This window comes from Panthera tigris, chromosome A2, assembly GCF_018350195.1.
Source record: "Panthera tigris isolate Pti1 chromosome A2, P.tigris_Pti1_mat1.1, whole genome shotgun sequence".
Lineage (NCBI taxonomy): Eukaryota > Metazoa > Chordata > Mammalia > Carnivora > Felidae > Panthera > Panthera tigris.
In genome coordinates, this window is record NC_056661.1 from 120,627,216 (window position 1) to 120,648,504 (window position 21,289).

The window sequence follows — 21,289 nt, forward strand, 5'->3', positions numbered from 1 at the left end:
TTTATATATAATATTTACACTCTTCTCATTGTTCTGATCTTTGCATAAACGTCACTTCCTCAGATAGGCTGTCTCTGACTACCCTGTCTTCATAAAGTACAATCCCTGATCACTCCATCTCATGAAGAACACACTCCTCTTCCGTAATTTTCTTCATAGCACTTAGTACTATCTGATCTCATCGTGTTTGTTTGCTCATTGTCTCTCCCATTGGAATGCGGATTCCATAAGAGCAGGGATCTTTTCTGTTTTGTTCATTGCTATATCCCCAGAACCTAGAGCTGATTCTGGTGCATAGTAGCCACTCCATAAATAGTTGACAGTGACTGTGATTTAGAGTATATCCTTGTGGTAATTTTTGGATGTGTCAACTTTTGTTGAAATATATGAAAGAGGGGTGCCTGGGTGGTTCAGTCGGTTAAGCGTCTGACTTCAGCTCAGGTCATGATCTCACAGTTTGTGGGTTCAAGCCATTGGGGCTCTGTGCTGACAGCTCAGAGCCTGGAGCCTGCTTCAGATTCTCTGTCTCCCTCTCTCTCTGCTCCTCCCCCTGCTTGTGCTCTGTCGCTCAAAAATAAACAAACGGGGTGCCTGGGTGGCTCAGTCAGTTAAGCGTCAGACTTTCTCAGGACATGATCTCATGGTTCCTGGGTTCGAGCCCCATGTCGGACTCTGTGCTGACAGTTCAGAGCCTGGAGCCTGCTTCAGGGTGTGTGTCATCTTCTCTCTCTGCCCCTCCCTCGCTCATGCTCTGTCTCAAAAGTAAACATTAAAAAAATAAAAATAAAAAAACATTAAAAAAACATGTGAAAGTTATCCACCAGTATCTCTGAAACTAGAAATCACAAGGCAATAGAGGAATAGAATTCAATATAAAATAAAACTGCAGTCATGCTGGGGCATAGTGACCAACACCTAATAATGATAAAAATAAAACTAAGCTGTTCACATAGGCCTTTTGATTGTTCTTTTTTCAGGGTTTTGTGTTGTGTCATTGTGCTAATTAAAGTGATAAGTCGTATTTTGGTGTATTCACTGAGTGCCAGCCATTGTGCTCAGCACAATTATCTTGATCCTTACAAGAACCCTATCAGGAAGGTATTTTCATCCTCATTCATAGATGAGGAAACTTGAGGTTAAGTGATTTGCCCAAGAGCAAACCAGTGGTAGGTGACTGAACTTGAAATTGCAAGTATGACTATCAGGATTCCTGGCTCCAGAAGTTTGTAGAGAAGTTAGAAAGGCCAAGCTCACTGATCTGCCCTTGCCCCCGTATTCCCTATTTTCCTTACCCTGCTTTTTATTCTTTTTCTAGAATACCTGTCCGACAGATTTTGTGTTTGTTTATTGTCGCTCTTTGTCCTTCTAGAATCGAAGTGCTGTGAAGTCAGGTTAGTCCATGAGTTTTGTTCACTATCGCATGCATGGGTCTACAACACCACCTGGCATGTAGTGGGCTCTCAGAAGGCTAAATAATAAGACTAACATACTGGAGGTGTGACAAAGAGGCAAATCTAGTGTAAGGGCTATTATCTTTTTACACCGGAGTTTATGAACCAAGAAGCAGAGAGAGAAGGATCTTCATTGGAGAGTTGGAGGTTGTGACTCTCAGAAGAACTAAACCCAGACTAAAACCCAGAGTATTAGGACTTCTAAGGAGTAGGTTTGGGTGGGGCTAGCGTCAGGTGCGTGGGGGCAGTGAGGAGGCTTTTTTCTTGTACGCTTCTGTAAGATTTGAATTTTTACCATATACACCCGTTACTTAATAAAAACATTTTTGGACTTCAGTTTCTGGTGATGAGTGACTAAACAATAATAAAATGTTGGATTTAAGAAAGAAGGAAGAAAGGAAAAAATAGGAACTGCCAGGTCAGTTTTGGGATGAGAGTCTGTAACAAAGGAGGAAAATGGAACATTAGAACAACGACAAAGCTACGCCGTTGTGAGCTGTCAAGAGGACTGTCTTGCTGCTCTTGGAGCAGGTGAGGAAAAGAAATAGAAAAGGCGATTTCCCTGGGCGGTTTGGGCAGATGCGCTTTCCCGAAGTTCAGCCCTTCCAAGTATGCGTAGCTGGATGGACCAGGATTCTCCGAATCTGAACTTAACAGCAGCTCAAGATCTCTGGAAGAAGACTCATCCCAAGCCATTGCTTTTTCAGGGTTAATATCCAGCAAGCAATAAAGATGATTGCAAGCTATGCAAACAACCTGATGGTGAACGAGAATCAACTTTGGAAAACACAGAGTGCATAGACCAGTTATTGTAATGGTCATTTTTTTTTTTAAGGTTAATGAGATAATTTACATAAAGTCAAGTTCACCCTTTTCAGTGTGCAGTTGTATGAATTTTGACAAATGGGTGTTCTCACGTACCCATCCACACAAGGTATAAAACAGTTCCATTACCCCAAAAAGTTCCCTGTGCTCCCCAAGCCCCTGGCAACTGCTGGTCTGGTTTCTTCCCTAGGGATGTGTTTTAAACAATGGCCTATGACTGAAATCACCTATGATATGTAGATTTTGAGCCCACTTCTTTCACTTAGCATAATCATTTGAGATTTATCCATGTTGTTGTATGTATCCGTAGTTTGATCCTTTTAATCGGTGAGTAGTAATCCATTGTATGAATGTATCACATTTTGTTCATCCGTTTACCAGGTGAAGGAGATTTGGGTTGTTTCCAATTTTTACTGATGACAAATAAAGCTGCTGTTAACTTTCACCAAAAGGTTTTTGTGTGTGAACAGATTTCATTTCTCTTGGGCGTATTTCTAGGAGTAGGATTGCTGGGTTGTATGATAATCACATGTTCACTTTATAAGAAACCGCCAAACAGTTTTTCAAAGTGGCAGCACCATTTTCATCCCTTCCACAATGTACAGGCATTGCAGGTGGTTCACAGCCTCACCAGAACTCAGTGTTGTTAGGGGGGTTGATTGTTGATATGTCTTCGCTTTGCCTGTTTTGTTTTGTTTTGTTTTTGTTTTTGTTCTTGTTGTTACTGGGTGTATGGTGTGTATCCCTGTTTTCTTTATTTCCATTTCCCTGATGATAAATGATGTTGAGCATTTTCGTATTCTTATTTGCTGGCTATATAGCATCTTCAAAAATGAAGTGGGAAACTCCTACATTTTTAAAAGACTGGTGTTTTTTTTTTAAATTAGTGAATCTTGAGAATTATTTTTTCAATATTTATTTTTGAGACACACACACACACACACACACACACACACACACACACACTGGGAGCGGGGGGAGGGGTAGAGAGAGAGGGAGACACAGAATCTGAAACAGGCTCCAGGCTCTGACCTGTCAACATAGAGCCCAACGCATGGCTCGAACCCATGAACCATGAGATCACGGACCTGAGCCAAAGTCGGATGCTTAACCAACTGGCACTCAGGCACCCCTCTATAGAAATTTTAGAATCAGCCTGTCAGTTACTTACTGGGATTTTCACTGGGATTCCATTGAATCTATAAGTCAGTTGTTACAGTCTTAATAGTATTGAGTCTTCTGACGAATGAACACAGTATCTCCATTTAGTTTAGTTTTTTAAGATGTCTTCAGTAATTTATACTTTTCCACATATAAATCTTGCATATAATTTGATAGATTTATACCTATGTATTTCATGGTTCTTAGTGTTACTAAAAATGTTACTGTTCTCCAGTTTACTATTATATAAAAATTAATTTTTGTGCATCGACTTTGCATCCTGTGATCTTAAACTCACTGGTAGCTTTTTTGTAGATTCTTTATTGTTTTCTGTATACCCAATCATACTGTCCACAAATAGAAATTACTTCTTCCTTTCTAAACTGTGTTTTATTTACTTCCTGTTTTCTTTATTGTTTGCTCCTCCCTCCCTTCCTCCTCCCTTCTTTCCTTTTCTCTTATTACATTGCCCAGGGTCTCCAGTAGGATTTGAATAGAAGCCCCAAAAGCTGAGAACCTTGCTTGTTCTTGAACTTAAAGGGAAAGCATTCAGCCTTTCACTATTAGGTTTGTTGTGGATGCCCTTTATATAATATTGAGGAAGTTGCCTTCTGTTCCTCTTTCCCAAAAAGATTTATCACAAATGGATATTGAATTTTATCAAATGCTTTTTATCTACTGAAATGATCATGTAGGTTTTTTTAATCTACTGATACAATGAATTTCATGGATTTTTTAATGTTGGGCTACACTTTTATATCTGGGTTCAATTTGCTAATACTTCGTTAAGGGTTTGTTTGCATCTATGTCCATGAGAGATATTAGTCTGTAGTTTTCTTGCAGCATCTTTGGTTTTGGTACCAGAGTAATGGAGAGCTCATTAAAAGAGTTGGGAAGTATTTCCTCCTCTTTTATTTTCTGAAAGAGTTTGTATAAAAGGCTATAAATATTCCTCTCTGCCCTGCTATAGCTGTATCCAACAAACTGTGATACACTGGCTGAAAAGAATGGTGAAAACGAGATTGGCTTAAAACAGAGATGAGGGTAGACTGTACTGGGAGTGTAAATAATATTGACCACATTACATAAATAAGATTTATCATGTTAGGGGCAACTGCTTGTCCCTTGAGGCAGGCAGATTCTTGCAAATCAAGCTGGAGAGTCTCTGAGGAGAACACACTGAGCGTCGCCACAAGGATAGCCCCAGAATTCGTTCCCACTTCAAATGAGCTTATAAGGCCTGTACTATAATGAGTTCAGCAGAAGTATTTTGTTGAAGTCGTGTTCCCGTTTTTCAAGGACTGGAAGTTGGGGTTAATAAATACGAGGAAACTTCAAATACCAGAAGGAACCTGATGTATATAAAAAGTCAAGTGTTCAATTTTTTTGTCACTGAGTTCAGGTCAGGGATGAAAACAGTCTGGAAGTCCGTTAGATTTAGAGCAGTAGCTATGGACAGAAGTACACAAGAGTGTTGCCTTTTCTTAGGTCGCGAGGAAGATGGGGAGAATGAAAGTGCAACAGTGAGAGTGTATGAAAGCATTCTGTGAAACCATTAGGTGACTGCTAGAGGGCACCCAAGTACAGTAGTAAGTATGACTTGAAGGAAAGCAAAAAAAAAAAAAAAAAGTTGAGCCATGAAAATCCATCTTGTTCTGCCATGCTGGGTGGAAGTTGCCTGCTTTGTGTCGTCATCTCTTGGATCGGAAGGTCTTGGGGTAGCAGACCTCATCTGAAGATCATCGGCTCCTGGCGGAGGTTTAGCATTCCAGAGCTCAAGATCTCCTGGGAGGGCTTATTTCATCAAAATTTGAAGGTACTTTTTCTCTGATGTTACATCACTGGAAAAAATTTCTCTTAGGATTTTTCAGGTTTTGCTCTTCTAGCCTATGTCTGGAAAACTGAAAAGAGCTCTCCGAAGAGTTTCAAATGAGTTAAAATCTGAAGCACCAAACAAATCCAGTTCATTCTAGTATTCTCCCTTCTAAAGATGAAGAAGCAAATCACTGGTTACCTTGTAGCAATCCCAGGATATCCAAAGAACGTGTAGTTTTAAAAGACACATGGGCAGTTTTATTCTCAAATTGGGGAAGGCAAAAAGTGGACCAGGAGACAAAACATAAACCTAATTACGAAGTATCTAAATGCAGGAATTTTTTTTGTCTTCCAAGTTTTTATTTAAATTCCAGCTAGTTAACATACAGTGTAATGCTGGTTTCAGGTGTAGAATTCAGTGATTCACCACTTAGGTCCAACACCAGTGTTCATCATAAGTGCACTCCTTAGTCCCCGTCACCCATTTCACCCATCCCCCTGCCCCCCTCCCCTCCAGTGACCATCAGTTTGTTGTCTGTAGTTAAAAGCCTGTTTCTTGGTTTGCATCTTTTCCCCCGCTGTGTTCATTTGTTTCTTAAATTCCACACAGGAGTGAAATATGGCATTTTTCTCTCACTGACTTATTTTGCTTAGAATAATACTCTGTAGGTCCATCCACATCATTGCAAATGGCAAGATTTCATCCTTTTTGATGGCTGAGTAATATTCCATCACACACACACACACACACACACACACACACACACACACACACATCTTTATCCACTCATCAGTTGATGGGCACTTGGTCTCTTTCCACAGTTTGGCTGTTGTTGATAATGTTGCTATAAACATTGGGGTGCATGTCTCCCATTGAATTACCTTTTTTGTATCTTTTGGGTACATACCTAAATAGTGTAATTGCTGGATTGTAAGGTAGTTCTATTTTTAACTTTTTGGGGAACCGCCATCCTGTTTTCCACCAGTGGCTGCATCAGTTTAAATGCAGGACATTTTAATAAGTTGCTAATGTAAGAGCAGCAATAGGTGTGATAATTACAAGAAATTTCATCTTTTTCAAAAATAAGGAACTTTGTGTTAAAACAATTTATGAGTATGCCACAAGTATAGTTATCTCACAGTGTGTTTAAATTTCTTTTTAATGTTTGCCTATGGGGGGGGGGGGGTGTAGAGAGTGAGACTAATGGGGGAGGGGCAGGCAGAGAGAGAGGGAGACACAGAATCCGAAGCAGGCTCCAGGCTCTGAGCTTCAGCACAGAGCCCGACGCGGGGCTCGAACTCACGGACCGCGAGATCATGACCTGAGCCGAAGTCGGATGCTTAACTGATAGCCATCTGGGAGCCCCTGTATGCCTTTCATTAATGCACCTTTCTCAAGCCCTCCCAGATACTTGTTTAGATGCATGTAAACATGTTTTACAGTTTTAATTCAGCTCTAAAATAGTTACCTTGATGAGCATGTTAAATGAACATGTAATATATTGAATTTACCATTCTCATAAAATTGGCAGTTCCCTTAACAAGTAGATAAGCCAAAACAATTATCCCATATGTATATGTCACTTTATAACTGTGCTATAGTATTGTCTTAAACATTTTATTAGTTACTACCTTAACCAAAATAACACATTTTGTTTCCTCCAAACACAGAACTAGAAAACCTATAACCAAAGGCTTAATTTCTTTTTACTCCATAGCTATACATTTTGCATCTTTTATTGCTTTTCTGATATACAATGAACCTCTGTATTCATAAGCCAAAAATTTACATCATGTCAAAAGTTTTAACTTTCCTGCTTTGTGGGTCTGATAACCTAATAACCAAGGTCATTATTCAAACAGCTTTTTCTTCTGTATTGGTTTTAGCAAGAAAATTTGAAGAACCAATATGTGTAAAGCTTGAGACTTAAAAAAAAATTTGGGGAGGGGGGCATGGGGAGTACCAGGGTGGCTCGGTTGGTTAAGCATCTGACTCTTGGTTTCAGCTCAGGTCATGATCTCACGGTCATGAGATCGAGTCCTGTGTCTGGCTCCAGCATGGAGTCTGTTTGGGATTCTCTCCCTCTTTCTCTCTGCCTCTCTCTGCCTCTCTCTCTCTCTCTCTCTCAAATAAACAAAAAAAATACTTAAAAATTTTTATTTGAATCTTATCTGGACTGCATGAATATGTGAATAACAACAGAATATTTTTGATCCATTTTTAACTTTTTTATTCCTAAAGTCTTTCCAAGGAGACGGGAAGGTGGAGAGGAAATGAGAGAGGGCCAGCGTAGGCAGATAAGACAAGGACAAAGTTAGCCTACCACTGATAATTTTATAATTCTGAAAAAGATACTTTTATAATTATAGAAGCAGTTGTAGGATTTATAGTATAACCTGTGCCCCCTTGAAAGGTTTCTTTCTGTGTTTCCATCAGAAATAATTCACCTTAGGGGCACCTGGATGGCTCAGTCAGTTAAGGGTCCGACTTCAGCTCAGGTCATGATCTCATGGTTTGTGAGTTCAAGCCCTGCATCGGGCTCCATGCTGACAGCTCAGAGCCTGCTTAGGATCCTCTGTGTCCCTCTCTCCCTGCCCCTCCCCCACTCATATGCTCTCATTCTCTCCCTCTCCCTCCCTCCCTCTCTCTCTCTCTCTCTCTCTGAAAAATAAACATTAAAAAAATAATAATTCACCTTAGGGCTCCTGGCTGGTTCAATCATTACAGCATGGGACTTTTTTTTTTTTTCAATATATGAAATGTATTGTCAAATTGGTTTCCATACAACACCCAGTGCTCATCCCAAAAGGTGCCCTCCTCAATACCCATCACCCACCCTCCCCTCCTTCCCACCCCCCATCAACCTTCAGTTTGTTCTCAGTTTTTAAGAGTCTCTTAGCTTTGGCTCTCTCCCACTCTAACCTCTTTTTTTTTTTTTTTCCTTCCCCTCCCCCATGGGTTTCTGTTAAGTTTCTCAGGATCCACATAAGAGTGAAAACATATGGTATCTGTCTTTCTCTGTATGGCTTATTTCACTTAGCGTAACACTCCAGTTCCATCCACGTTGCTACAAAGGGCCATATTTTATTCTTTCTCATTGCCACATAGTACTCCATTGTGTATATAAACCACCATTTCTTTATCCATTCATCAGTTGATGGACATTTAGGCTCTTTCCATACTTTGGCTATTGTTGAGAGTGCTGCTATAAACATTGGGGTACAAGTGCCCCTATGCATCAGTACTCCTGTATCCCTTGGGTAAATTCCTACCAGTGCTGCTGCTGGGTCATAGGGTAGGTCTATTTTTAATTTTTTGAGGAACCTCCACACTGTTTTCCAGAGTGGCTGCACCAGTTTGCATTCCCACCAACAGTGCAAGAGGGTTCCCATTTCTCCACATCCTCTCCAGAATCTATAGTCTCCTGATTTGTTCATTTTGGCCACTCTGACTGGCGTGAGGTGATATCTGAGTGTGGTTTTGATTTGTATTTCCCTGATGAGGAGCGACGTTGAGCATCTTTTCATGTGCCTGTTGGCCATCCGGATGTCTTCTTTAGAGAAGTGTCTATTCATGTTTTCTGCCCATTTCTTCACTGGGTTATTTGTTTTTCGGGTGAGTAGTTTGGTGAGCCCTTTATAGATTTTTGGATACTAGCCCTTTGTCTGATATGTCATTTGCAAATATCTTTTCCCATTCCGTTGGTTGTCTTTTAGTTTTGTTGGTTGTTTCCTTTGCTGTGCAGAAGCTTTTTATCTTCATAAGGTCCCAGTAGTTCATTTTTGCTTTTAATTCCCTACAGCATGGGACTTTTAATCTCAGGATTGTGTGTTCAAGCCTCATGTTGGGTGTGGAGTCTACTTAAGAAAAAAATTTTCCCCCTTGTTAGGCAAAGGGAACCTTTGGGATTTGGATGCTACAGTTTCCCTTGGATCTCCTTTGTAATCACTCAGTTTCTAGTTCTTGGCTAGAAGGGGACAATTTTCCAGAGAACTTTTTGTTTACATTATCAAGTTTCTGCATCTCCTGGCTCCACCAAAAGAAGGACAGCTTGATAGTGGTCAAGAAGGTTTGGAGCATATGGACCAAGACAGGGTTTGGGAAGTCCTTAACAATGGCACAAGCATCAGAAGTTGACATTAGGAAATATCAGAGACCTCTTCATCTGGAGGTTGTAGTTTTAAGGGGCTTCGAGTATGGATAGTTCTGAAGATGGAAGAGGAGGGAAGAGAAAGGAAAGATAAATAGGAAAGTGTGGAACAGAGTTTTAGATGGACGCACAAAACTGAGGCAGATTAAAAAATTTTCACATCTCATTGGTCTAGGCAAAGAGTTTTAGGGAACCTTAAGAATCTGGATTATATCTCTCTCAGTTTCTTAGCCATATTTTAAATTTAAACTCACAAGGAATTGCAAAAAATAATACCAAGCATTCCTGTGTCCTTCATGCAACTTTCCTGAGGTGCCTCAGTGGTGATACCTTGTATAAGCATATTTCGTTACCAAAACTGGGAGATTGACATTAGTACAATACTTTTAACGACAGACCTTATTTGAATTTTTGTATAGTTTTATGAAATTTTATCACATAGGTACTTTTTTAAAGTTTTTTTTTTTTTAATGTTTTTAGTTTTTTTTGAGAGAGAGTGCAAGCAGGGGAGGGGCAGAGAGAGGGAGACACAGAAGCCGAAGCAGGCTCCAGGCTCTGAGCTGTCAGCACAGAGCCTGATGTGGGGTTCAAGCCCACGAACGCGAGATCATGACCTGAGCTGAAGCCATACGCTCAACCGACTAAGCCCATAAAGATTTTTTTTTTTTAACGTTTGTTTAGAAAGAGAGAGTGCAAGCATACGCGAGTTGGGAAGGGGCAGAGAAAGAGGGAGAGAGAGAATCCCAAGCAGGCTCTGTGCTGTCAGGGTGAAGCCTGACCTCAATTCAACAAACTCTGAGATCATGACCTAAGCTGAAATCAAGAGTCGGACATTTAAGCAACTGAACCACGCTGGCATCCTGTAAGATTTTTATTTTTGAGTAATTTCTGTACCCAGTGTCGGGCTCCCACTCAACCCTGAGATCAAGAGTCCCACACTTCATTGACTGAGCCAGCCAGGTGCCCCCATTCACATATGCAGATTCTGATAACTACAATCATCAAGGTACAGAACTTTTCTATCTTCACAAAGAAACTCTTATGCTAACCTTTCTATATAACCTTTTCCATATTTCTAACCACTGGCAACCACTGGGGCAACCACTGACCTATTCTTCATCTGTATAATTTTGTCATTTCAAGAATGTTATAGAAGTGGAGTTATAAAGTATACAACCTTTCGAAATTGGCTTTTTTTACTCAGCATAATGGCCGCGAGATCCCTTCATGCGTCAACAGTTTGTTGCACGTATTGTGTTGTTCCTTTTCATTGTTGAGTAGTAGTCCATTGTATGGGTGCCCCACAGTATATCCATTCACTTTTCATAGGACATTTGGATTGTTTCCACTTTTCAGCTATACAAATAGAGCTACTACTATAAACATTCATGTACAGATTTCTTATGCGGATATGTGTTTTCATTTCTCTAGGATAAATATCCAGGAGTATCATTGCCAAGTCTTATGGTAAGTCTGTGTTTAACTTAATAAGGAACTGCCAAACTTCTCTTCAGAATAGCTGTACCATTTTATATTCCTACCAACGATGTATGAGAGATCTAATTGCTCTATATCCTTGCCAGTGGTTGGTATTGTGGAATTTTTTTTTTTTTTTTTTGCCATTTTAATAGAGGTATAGTGGTGTATTATCATGGCTTTGATTTATATTTTTCCAGTGGGTAATGATGTTGAATATCTTTTCATATGCTTATATATGCCATTAAATACTATTTGCCATTCAAATATCTTCTGTAGGGAAACGTGTAAGTCTTTTGCACATTTTCTAATTGAATTTTTTGTGTTTTTACTGTTGCATTTAAAGCATTCTTTATATATTCTGAATACAGATCTCTTACCAGAACTGTGCATCGCAAATATTTCTCCCAGTCTGTATCTTTCTCTTAACAGGGTCTTGCTCAGAGCAAAAGGATTTGGTTTTGATAAAGTCCAATTTATTGGTATTTTCTTTTATGGATCATGATTTTAGAGTCATGTCTAAGAATTCTGCATAACTCAGAAGATTCCCTCCTATGTTGTCTTCTAAAAGATTTATGGTTTCACGTTACATGTGGATTTATGATCCATTTGGGGTTAATTTTTATATCAGGTGTGAGGTCTAAGTCAAGGTTCATATTTATGCCTAGGGATGTACAGTTATTCTAACAGCATTTGTTGAAAAAAAACATCCTTTCTCCTTTGAATTGCTTTTGCCTTTTTGTCCATATCCGTTGACTGTGTTGTGTGGTTATTACTGGCACTCGTTTCCATCGATCTGTGGAATCCACGTGGCCACATTGTCATGATGACTGTGGCTGTATAATAACTGTTTGAAAATGAGGATAGTGTGAGTCTAGCAACTTTTCTTTTTTTTCCTTTTTGTTTCATTTTCTGTTCGTGTATTTCCCTATAAATTGAGAAACTGTTTCTCTAGATCTACAAAAAAATTTTTTCATAAATTTCATAACATTTCAATAAACATATAATTCAGTTTGGGGAAAACTGATATCTTTAGTATGTTGAATCAGTTTTTCAGTCCATAAACCTAGTAAGTTTGTCTATTTAGGTCTTTTAAAAACGTTTGTATCAAAACTAAAAGTTTTTATCAGAGTTTTGTAGCGTTTGCATACAGATCCCCTACGTTTTGTTAGGTTTAGACTGCAGTATTTTTCTTTTGAGGGGAAATTATAAGTGGTGTTGTGTTTTTAATTTCAGTTTTGACATGTTTGTTGCTGACAGAAGAAACACAGTTGATTTTTGTATATGACTCTTGTACTTGTGACCCTGCAAAATTCAATTATAAGTGTTGCCTTTTCTTCTGTTTCCTGGAAGAAATGGCGTAAATTGCTGTTATTTGTTCTTTTAATATTTGGTACAATTCAGCAGTGAAATCATCTGGCCTACACACAGCTTTATCAAAAAGTTCTAAAATGTTGATTCAATTCCTTTAGTAGTTACGAGACTATTCAGTGTATCTATTTTATTTGGGTAAGTTTTGATAGTTTGTTGCTTTTGGGGCGTTGGTCAGTTTCATCTAAATTGTTGAATGTATGTGCCATAGAGTTGTTTGTAGTAAGTATTATCCTTTTACTGTCTGCTGGGTCTGTAATGTCTGCTGACATCTCCTTTTTCATTCCGGATGTTGGTAATTTCTCTTATCTCTTTCTGGTAGACATGAAAATGCTTTGTTATCCATTGTGCCCATCTCTTTTAATTCATGTATATAAACTGTTTACATTTAATGTAATTATTGGTATGTTAGGATTTAAGTCTGCTATTTTATTTTTCTGTTTCTTTCTTCTGTTCTTCATTGATCTTTGCTGTCTTTCTGTGAGTCACCTGAAGACTTTTTAGTATTCGGATTAGATTGATGTATAGTGTTGATAAGTCTACCTCTTTGTATAATTTTGTTAGCAGTTACTGTACATTTGCATATGTAACTTATCACAGTCCTGCAATATCAACCTTACTCCACTTCAGATGAAATGTAGAAGCATACCACTGGATAGTTGGGATTTTGTTTCCTTTTTGTGCTAAGGTACCTATCAAATGAGCAATTTGCCCATGTCAGATTTCCCCAAAGTGACCACTGCTATAATACCTAATTGTCCTTGATGCAATTGTGCAACTTAGGAAGTTGTATGCAGGATTTAGCAGTATAATAGTATATCATGAAGGAAAAATTATTTGGTCTGACATTGAATGCAGACTTAGACTAAAAAGACCTCATGAGCATCATTGCACTGATAATATGTTGTGCAGGTACATAACCTCCAAGAATCTGGCCAAGGACCAGCTGTAGCCAACTGAGAACTCATTTAAAAACAAAACAAGAACAGTTCTAGGAAGATGAAACTAAAAGGAGTAATTCTTTTTTTTTTTTTTTTTTTTAATTTTTAAATTTAAGTTTTAGTCAACATACGGTGCAATGGTGGTTTGGTTTTAGGAGTACAATTCAGTGACTCATCACTTACATACAACACCCAGAGCTCATCACAACAAGTAGTCTCCTTAGTATCCATCACCCATCTAGCCCATTCCCCCACCCACCTCCCTCCATCAACCCTCAGTTTGTTCTCTATGGTTAAGAGTCTCTTGTGGTTTGTTTCCCTCTCTCCTCTCCCCCCACCCCATATGTCCCTCTGTTTTTGTTCCTTAAATTCCACATATGATTGAAATCATATGGTATTTGTCTTTCTCTGATTGACTTATTTCACTTAGCATAATACATTCTAGCTCCATCCATGTTGTCGCAAATGGCAAGATTTATTTATTTGTTTGTTTGTTTGTTTATTGTCAAGTTAGCTAACATATAGTATATATGGTATGCTCTCGGCTTCAGGAGTAGATTCCCATGATTCATTCTTCTTGATGGCTGAGTAATATCCCATTGTGTATATATACACCACATCTTCTGTATCCGTTCATCAGTCAACGGACATTTGGGCTCTCTCCATAGTTTGGCTATTGTTGATATTGTTGTCAGCATTGGGATGCGTGTACCCTTCCAAATCTGTGTTTTTGTATCCTTTGGGTAAAAACCTAATAGTGCAATTGCTGGATCGTAGGGTAGTTCTATTTTTAATTTTTTGAGGAACCTCCATACTGTTCTCCAGAGTGGCTGCCCCAATTTGCATTCCCACCAACAGTGCAAGAGGGTTCCCCATTTTCCACATCCTCACCAACACCTGTTGTTTCTTATGTTGTTAATTTTAGCCATTCTGACGGATGTGAGGTGGTATCTCATCATGGTTTTTATTTGCATTTCCCTGGTGATTAGTGATGTTGAGCATCTTTTCGTGTATCTGTTAGCCATCTGGATGTCTTCTTTGGAAAAGTATCTATTCATGTCTTCTGCCCATTTCTTAACTGGGTAATTTGTATTTTGGATGTTGACTGTGATAAGCTCTAGTATAGATTTTGGATACTAACCCTTTATCAGATATGTTTGCAGATGTCTTCTCCCATTATGTAGGCTGCCTTTTAGTTTGGTTGTTTCCTTTGCTGTGCAGAAGCTTTTTATCTTGATGAGATCCCAGTAGTTCACGTTGGCTTCTGTTTCCCTTGCCTTCGGCAACGTGTTTAGTAAGAAGTTGCTGCGGCTGAGGTCAAAGAGGTTGCTGCCTATGTTCTCCTCTAGGATTTTGATGGTTTCCGGTCTCACATTTCGGTCTTTCACCCATTTGGAGTTTATTTTTGTGTATGGTGTAAGAAAGTGGTCCAGGTTCATTCTTCTGCATGTCGCCGTCTAGTTTTCCCAACACCATTTGTTGAAGAGACTTTTTTCCATTGGACATTCTTTCCTGCTTTGTTGGCTATTCATTTCTGGGTTTTCTGTTCTCTTTCATTGATCTGTGTCTGTTTTTGTGCCAGTACCATACTGTCTTGATGACTACAGCTTTGTAATATAACTTGAAATCTGGAATCGTGATGCCTCCAGTTTTGCTTCTCTTTTTCGGGATTGTTTTTGCTATTAAGGGTCTTTTGTAGTTGCATACAAATTTTGTGATTGTTTGTTCTAGCTCTATGAAAAATGCTGGTGGTATCTTGATAGGGATTGCGTTCAATGTGTAGATTGCTTTGGGTAGTATAGACATTTTAACAATGTTTGTTCTTCCACGGACATGGAATACTTTTCATTTCCTTCTGTCCTCTTCAGTTTCTTTCATGAGTGTTCTATAGTTTTCAGAGTGTTAGATCTTTCACCTGTTTCATTAGGTTAATTCCTAGGTATCTTACTGGTGTTGGTGCAATTGCAAATGGAATCAATTCTTTCATTTCTTTCTCTGCCGCTTCATCGTTGGTGTATAGAAATCCCACAGATTTCTGCATGTTGATTTTATATGCTGCAACTTTGCTGAATTCATGTATCAGTTTGCACTTTTGTGGTAGAGTCTTTTGGGTTTTCTACATAGAGTACCAGGTCATCTGCAAATAGTGACAGTTTGACATCTTCCTTGCTGATTCGGATGCCTTTTATTTCATTTTGTTGTCTGATTGCTGAGGCTAAAACGTTCAGTACTATGTTAAATAGTAAGGGTGAGAGTGGACATCCTTGTCTCGATCCTAACTGTAAGGGAAAGGCTTTCAGTTTTTCCCCACTGAGGATGATATTAGCAATGGGTCTTTCATATATGACCTTTATGATGTTGAGGTATGTTCCATCCATCCCTACTTTGTTGAGGGTTTTTATCAAGAATGGATGCGTCTATTGAGAGGATGGTATGGTTCTTATCCTTTCTTTTATTAACGTGGTGTATCATGTTGATTGATTTGTGGGTATTGAACCAGCCCTATAGCCCAGGAATAAATCCCATTTGATCATGGTGAATAATTTTTTTAATATAATAAAGAGTAATTCTTAAAATACCTTGAAAGGTGACTGTTGTGGGTAAAATTGTTTTTCCAAAATGTTATGTTGAAGTCCAAACCCCAGGTACCTGTGAACGTCACATTATTTGGAAATAGGGTCAAGTTAAGATGAGGTCATATTGGATCGTGGTGGGCCCTAAATCCAATGACTGGTGTCTTCATTAGGAGAAGGAGGTTTGGAGATGCAGAGACCACAAAGAGGGAAGTAGGCCATGTAATGACAGCAGCAGAGATTGGAGCACTTGCTGGTACAAGCCAAGGAGCACCAACTAGGTAGGATATTAAAGCAACTACCAGAAGCTGGGAAGGATTTTCCCTTACAGCCTTCAAAGTGGGCATGGCCCCGTTGCCACCTTAATTTGAGACTTCTTGACTTCAGAATTACGAGAGAATCAGAATCTATGGTATTAAGCGACCTAGTTTGTGGTAATTTGTTGTGGCAACCCTAGCAAACTAAGAGCGACCCAAGGCAAAGTCTACTCTAAAGATGCAGGGCTGATGAGATGTCCTGAACACCTTGGCCATCAGGACCGGCCTCACTGACAGTTTATCTGGCCTGTATCCCTCACTATAGGCGTTTCTCTTACAGACGAGTGACAGTTAGGACAACAGACAACCAGACAGATAATAGGAATGCTGAGTTAAATGCTTAGAAGCAAAATTTCACCAAAGAACAGTGCAAACTGATCAGAATTCAAAAGCCCTAGGAACGAAATAGAGACCAAACAGTGAAGGGCTCAACAGATTATTTGGAGTTCGTACTCAGCTGCTGTCAAACAAGGTGAGGTTTCTTGGGCTAGCTGAGGAACCAAGGGGGCGTCCCTGTAAGAAAATTGGACAGGCGTGCAGGTTTGGACTCGTCCTAGGTGATTCAAAGAAGGGTTAACGGGAGTGGAGACCAGTCGTGATTTGGGGCTATTTGATTGTGTACCTTGGTAATTTTCTCTCAGAGGCCGTACCTTTAAAGCCCAGCTAGAATCCTCACTGGCAAAAAACTGTGTTAGAAGAGTGGGGGGTATAATTACATTTGGAGCGGCAGTTCCGTTGGTTCAGATGTGCTCACAGAGTGGTTGTGCTCTATCTTGGTTCATTAGAGCCGGGTGGAAATGTTACAGTCTTCCTATTAGCTGCCAAGGCTATTTTTCACTTTCTGAGGGCCCGGCCTGGAGAGAGCACATAGCACTTTTCGCCTACAGTCCCTTAGTTAAAATGCAATCGTGTGGCCACATTAAATGCACAAGAGGCTGGAAAGTAGACTTTGGCTGTGTGCTCAGAAAGAAATGTGAACCAAGTTTTACAGTTACATAACCATACTCTTCGTTTTGGGTTTTTCATGGTTGTTGTCCCTTTTAAATTATGTTTTGCCTTTGTCCCCATTCCCACTCCCGCAGACCTACACCCTCGTATATTTAACATATGCCCTTCTGATTGACCTTCTATATATTAATTTGAAGTTATGAATCTCTGAAAAATATATAATTGCTTTGAATACGTTTTTAAATGTATATAAATGTTTGTTGTCTGTATGTCATTCTGATTATTCATTTTTTCACTATATGTTTTTGAGATCTATCCACGCTGATACCTGTAAACCGAATTCTTCCCTCCTGATTGCTTCAAAATACTCCATTTATTCATATTATTTCGACATTTTATTCTGCCATGTACAAAAGACAAAAATGTTTTACTAACTTAATAATGTCATATTTACTTTTTTTTTTAATTTTTTAATGTTTTTTTTTTTTTTTTTTGAGAGAGAGAGGGAGACAGAGTGCGAGCAGGGGAGGGGCAGAGCGAGAGGGAGACACAGAATCCGAAGAGGCTCCAGGCTCTGAGCTGTCAGCACAGAGCCTGACACGGGACTCGGACTGATGAACTGCGAGATCATGACCTGAGCCGAAGTCGGACGCTTAACCGACTGAGCTACCCAGGTGCCCCTAATAATGTCATATTTATTCTTTATTTTATTCTCAAATGATCAATTTGGGCTGGGATTGCAGGGACAGCTCATCTCTGCTCCATGCATTATCAGCTGGAGCTGGCAATGACTCAATGGGTTGGGGTCGGAATTAGCTGAAGGCTCGCTCTCTCACACGTAGTAGTCAGTGTTGGCTATTGGTTGGGACCTCAGCTGGGGTTGTTTGGTGGCACACCTATACATGACATGTCCGTGTAGCTGCACGGCTTCCCCGTAGTGCAGTGGCTCAGTTCCAAGAACTGTTGTCCCAAGAGGGCAATGCAGAAGTGCGTGAGTTTCTTGTGACCTTGTCTTGAAGTCACGTGGAGTCACTTCCATTGTACCCTGTTGGTTGAGGGGGACACAGGGTCTTCCCAGGTTCACAGGGGAAGACATAAAGCCCACCCCCCAATGGAAGGAATGTCAGTGTTACATGGTTAAAAAAAACCCAAACAAACATGTGGGAATGTGGGATGGAGTATGTTGTGGCATCTATCTTTGGATAGGACAGTCTGCCACATTTGTGAAAATAAAAAATCTGATTTGGATATGACGACATGATTTGGATACCAAGGCTGGTTAGCAAAGCTTTTTAATTATAAAAGTTATATTCCAGTATGCTTTTTCTTTTTGGACAGAGTATTAGACTGTAGTCAATAATTGCTTGCTTCCTGTATTCTTAGACTTTTGTTCTAAGATTATCAACACCTTTCCCCTCAGTCCTTATTTTTTATGTGATCGATATAATGAGATCAACCAGTTCATAGGACATGATGATGAAGAATGTAATGCAGAGAAATTGATTTTTTTTTTTCTTTAAAAAATACATCCTATAGTGAAATGATGGCAATCATCTTTCAGGACTGACCTGCGATGAAGAGAGTACCCATTGCCCACCACTTGGTTATTTAGGGGGAAAAAGCTTAGAAGAAAGAGTAATAGCTAGTTCTCAACCTCTTTTTTTTTTTTTTTTTTTTTTTTTTTTTTTTCCTGGAGCTGCCCAGAGAATCTCTTAGGTACTGGATATTCTGATTAGATACCCTTAATGCACATGTGACTATTCTGAGCTGATGGTCTCCATCACTAGAAAGTAGGTCTGTAATTTTTGTAGTTCTCATGCTTGCTTTCTCCGATCTGTTCTCTCCTGAGACTCTGTTAAATATGATGGTGCTTAAGGACAACACTGCCAAGATCGCTCTACCTTTCTTAAAGAGATACAATGTGAGAAGAGTGGGGAAGCGTTCTCGCAATCAGCAAGGCCAAGAAAAGGTTGTAGTTGAAATCATCCAACCCTGTGCTGATGTCTGTGTATCACTTTAGCCATTTCTCTCAATCCAGAAAAACCATGGCCAATCAGATGGCAGTGGTGATCATGGCAGCATTTCCCTTTGGGTACACAGAGTTTTCACCAACGCAGAAAGTCACTGCTTAAAAAATGTGACGTATGGTGGGCCAGTCAAGTCTGTCCCTCCTCCTCCTTGATTCTCTAGGTCAAGATGAGATCAGTCTTGGGCTTTTATTTTGTTTGTTTGTTTGTTTGGTGGAAATTTCCAAATGTATACAAAAGTAGAGAGAACAGTATAGAGAACTCCCATGTACCCATCCCCTAACTTCAGCAGTTACCAACTCAAGGCCAGTAGGACACGCTTTAAAAATATAACCATAATATCCTACACTTGAAAGTTAGCGATTTTTGAGGCTGTTGAAACATGCAAAGGTGTGCCATTGGAGAGAATGAAGCAAAGATACAGGTAAGTGGCATATAGCATGACAAAGGAAAAGAGCTCCAATCGCTGAAGTCTTGGAGAAGGCTCCAGTTTGGCAGGTCTCCCCTTGATGTGAAGAGCTATGCCCCGTTATTCTATCCTAATAAATCCCCTCCTCCTTTTTTTTTTTTTATTTATAACATTGGTTTGAGTTAGACTTTCGTGACTAATGTTACTGCTATCTAGATAGCTTAGTGTTACTCCTCTCCATGTTCTTTGATTTTTCGCACCACTCAGCTTAGTTTAGCAATGGTAATGCTAACAGGTACCATTTATTGAATGCCTACCGTGTGCCAGACCCTCTTACCAAGTACTTAACCTTCATTCCTTATAGGGACCCAGCGAAAACAATTATTTCCCTGTGTTGTTGATGAAGAAAAGAAGATTTACATGGTTTAGGTAGTCTGTGCTCAGGTTACACAGTTAGTAAGCACGGAACCAAAATCCTGCTCAGATCTTTCTAACCCTCAACCTCTGTTCTCACTGTGCCATGCTGCACGTGACGGACATGATTTTTATTTTCTAAAAAGCTAACCTAAGTCTGTAGCATTAAACCATGAGGTTGGCAGACCGTTGCCTCGCCTTTCTAGGCACACAACTAGACTCCTTCTTTGCATTTAGGGTTGGCCTTGTGGTTGGGCTCTACCTTTGAAATGTGAATAGAAGAGACGTGCCCTGTTTCATGACTGGGCCCATAAAGCTTCCCGTTGGCTGCCCTCTGTGCTCTTTCTGCTTCTGCTATCTGGTTTACACTGCCGAGGGTGACCTTGGCGACCACATGTTGAAGATGGCAAAAGCTGACAGCCTGGGTCCCTGAGTGACTATGCAACAGAGCTTTCTACCACCAGTCTGAAACCTTCTGGAACTGTTTATATGAATCATAAAGTCCTACTGTATTTAAGCCATTGTACATTTAGGGGTCATTTCTTAACAGCTAGCCTTCCTTAATTTTTATGTACTGTTTCGGTTATTCAGTATTTACCTGTGAGAGAGAGGGAGGGAGAAATGGATGGATGGATGGATGGATGGATGGATGGATGGATGGATGGATGGATGGATGGATGGGATTTCTCAGCTCTGCCTAAGACATTGCAGAGGTCAAGCCCTTTCAAAAGAGCCCAATATCTTCTGGAATTACTCTGGGGTAGTGAAGGAGATAAATGAGCAGGATAATGATGGGGGAGGTAGGCACCCTGGGGTGAGCAGAGGCTTGATTCTGTTTCAAAAGGGGAATTGTGGACATGGGTGGGTCCCTTGGAGGCGTTGTGAGGGTGGGGGAATTAGGAAGTGAGAAAGGGAAGTGGGACAACAGCAAAGGCGAAGTTGGCCAGCCCCAGGCTCTGCCCAAAGGCCTGGTAATGGTCACAGAAGTGACCTTCAGAGCTCTGAAGCTGCTGGCGCCAGAATGCTCCAGATAGGAATGACCCCTGTTAGGACAGACTGTTCTCCTTTTACCATTAGCGGTTTTTAAAGCAAACGCAAGCGATGTTTTTGCACAATGATTAAAATTGTTATAGGACAGATTAAAAAAGTGACAAGAAAGAATGAGAATGTTAGAGTTGTAACGACTAAAATGTATTGTACTGGAAGATAAATAATGTGTAAAAAGGCAACTGGTAGGTAGGGTGGTGGTGGGGTTCTCGGAGATGGCAAGGGTAACAAGAATCATCTAGGGTTTGACTGGATCCAGCATTCTCACCCCGGAGGATATCGCCCCTAAGAGGGCGAAAATTGGTTCATGGGGGAGCAAAAAGAACTTGGATATTCAGTGGTTTGTGGCCCTCCAGGGGGCCA

At 40.0% G+C, this 21,289-nt stretch overlaps 1 protein-coding gene and 1 non-coding gene across 2 annotated transcripts in view; both read left to right on the plus strand.

Annotated features, from left to right (window-relative positions):
- The window catches only part of ZNRF2 (zinc and ring finger 2), a 138,552-nt gene that overhangs the window by 113,992 nt on the left and 3,271 nt on the right, over positions 1–21,289 (plus strand). The window contains exon 7 of the transcript XR_006211847.1: positions 10,835–10,870. The gene's annotated coding sequence lies outside the window, so the exon portion shown is untranslated. The remainder of the gene's footprint in view (positions 1–10,834; positions 10,871–21,289) is intronic.
- LOC122236836 lies at positions 18,563–18,631 on the plus strand. Its single transcript, XR_006215083.1, has one exon. It is a non-coding gene; the product is annotated as a small nucleolar RNA SNORD2 (small nucleolar RNA).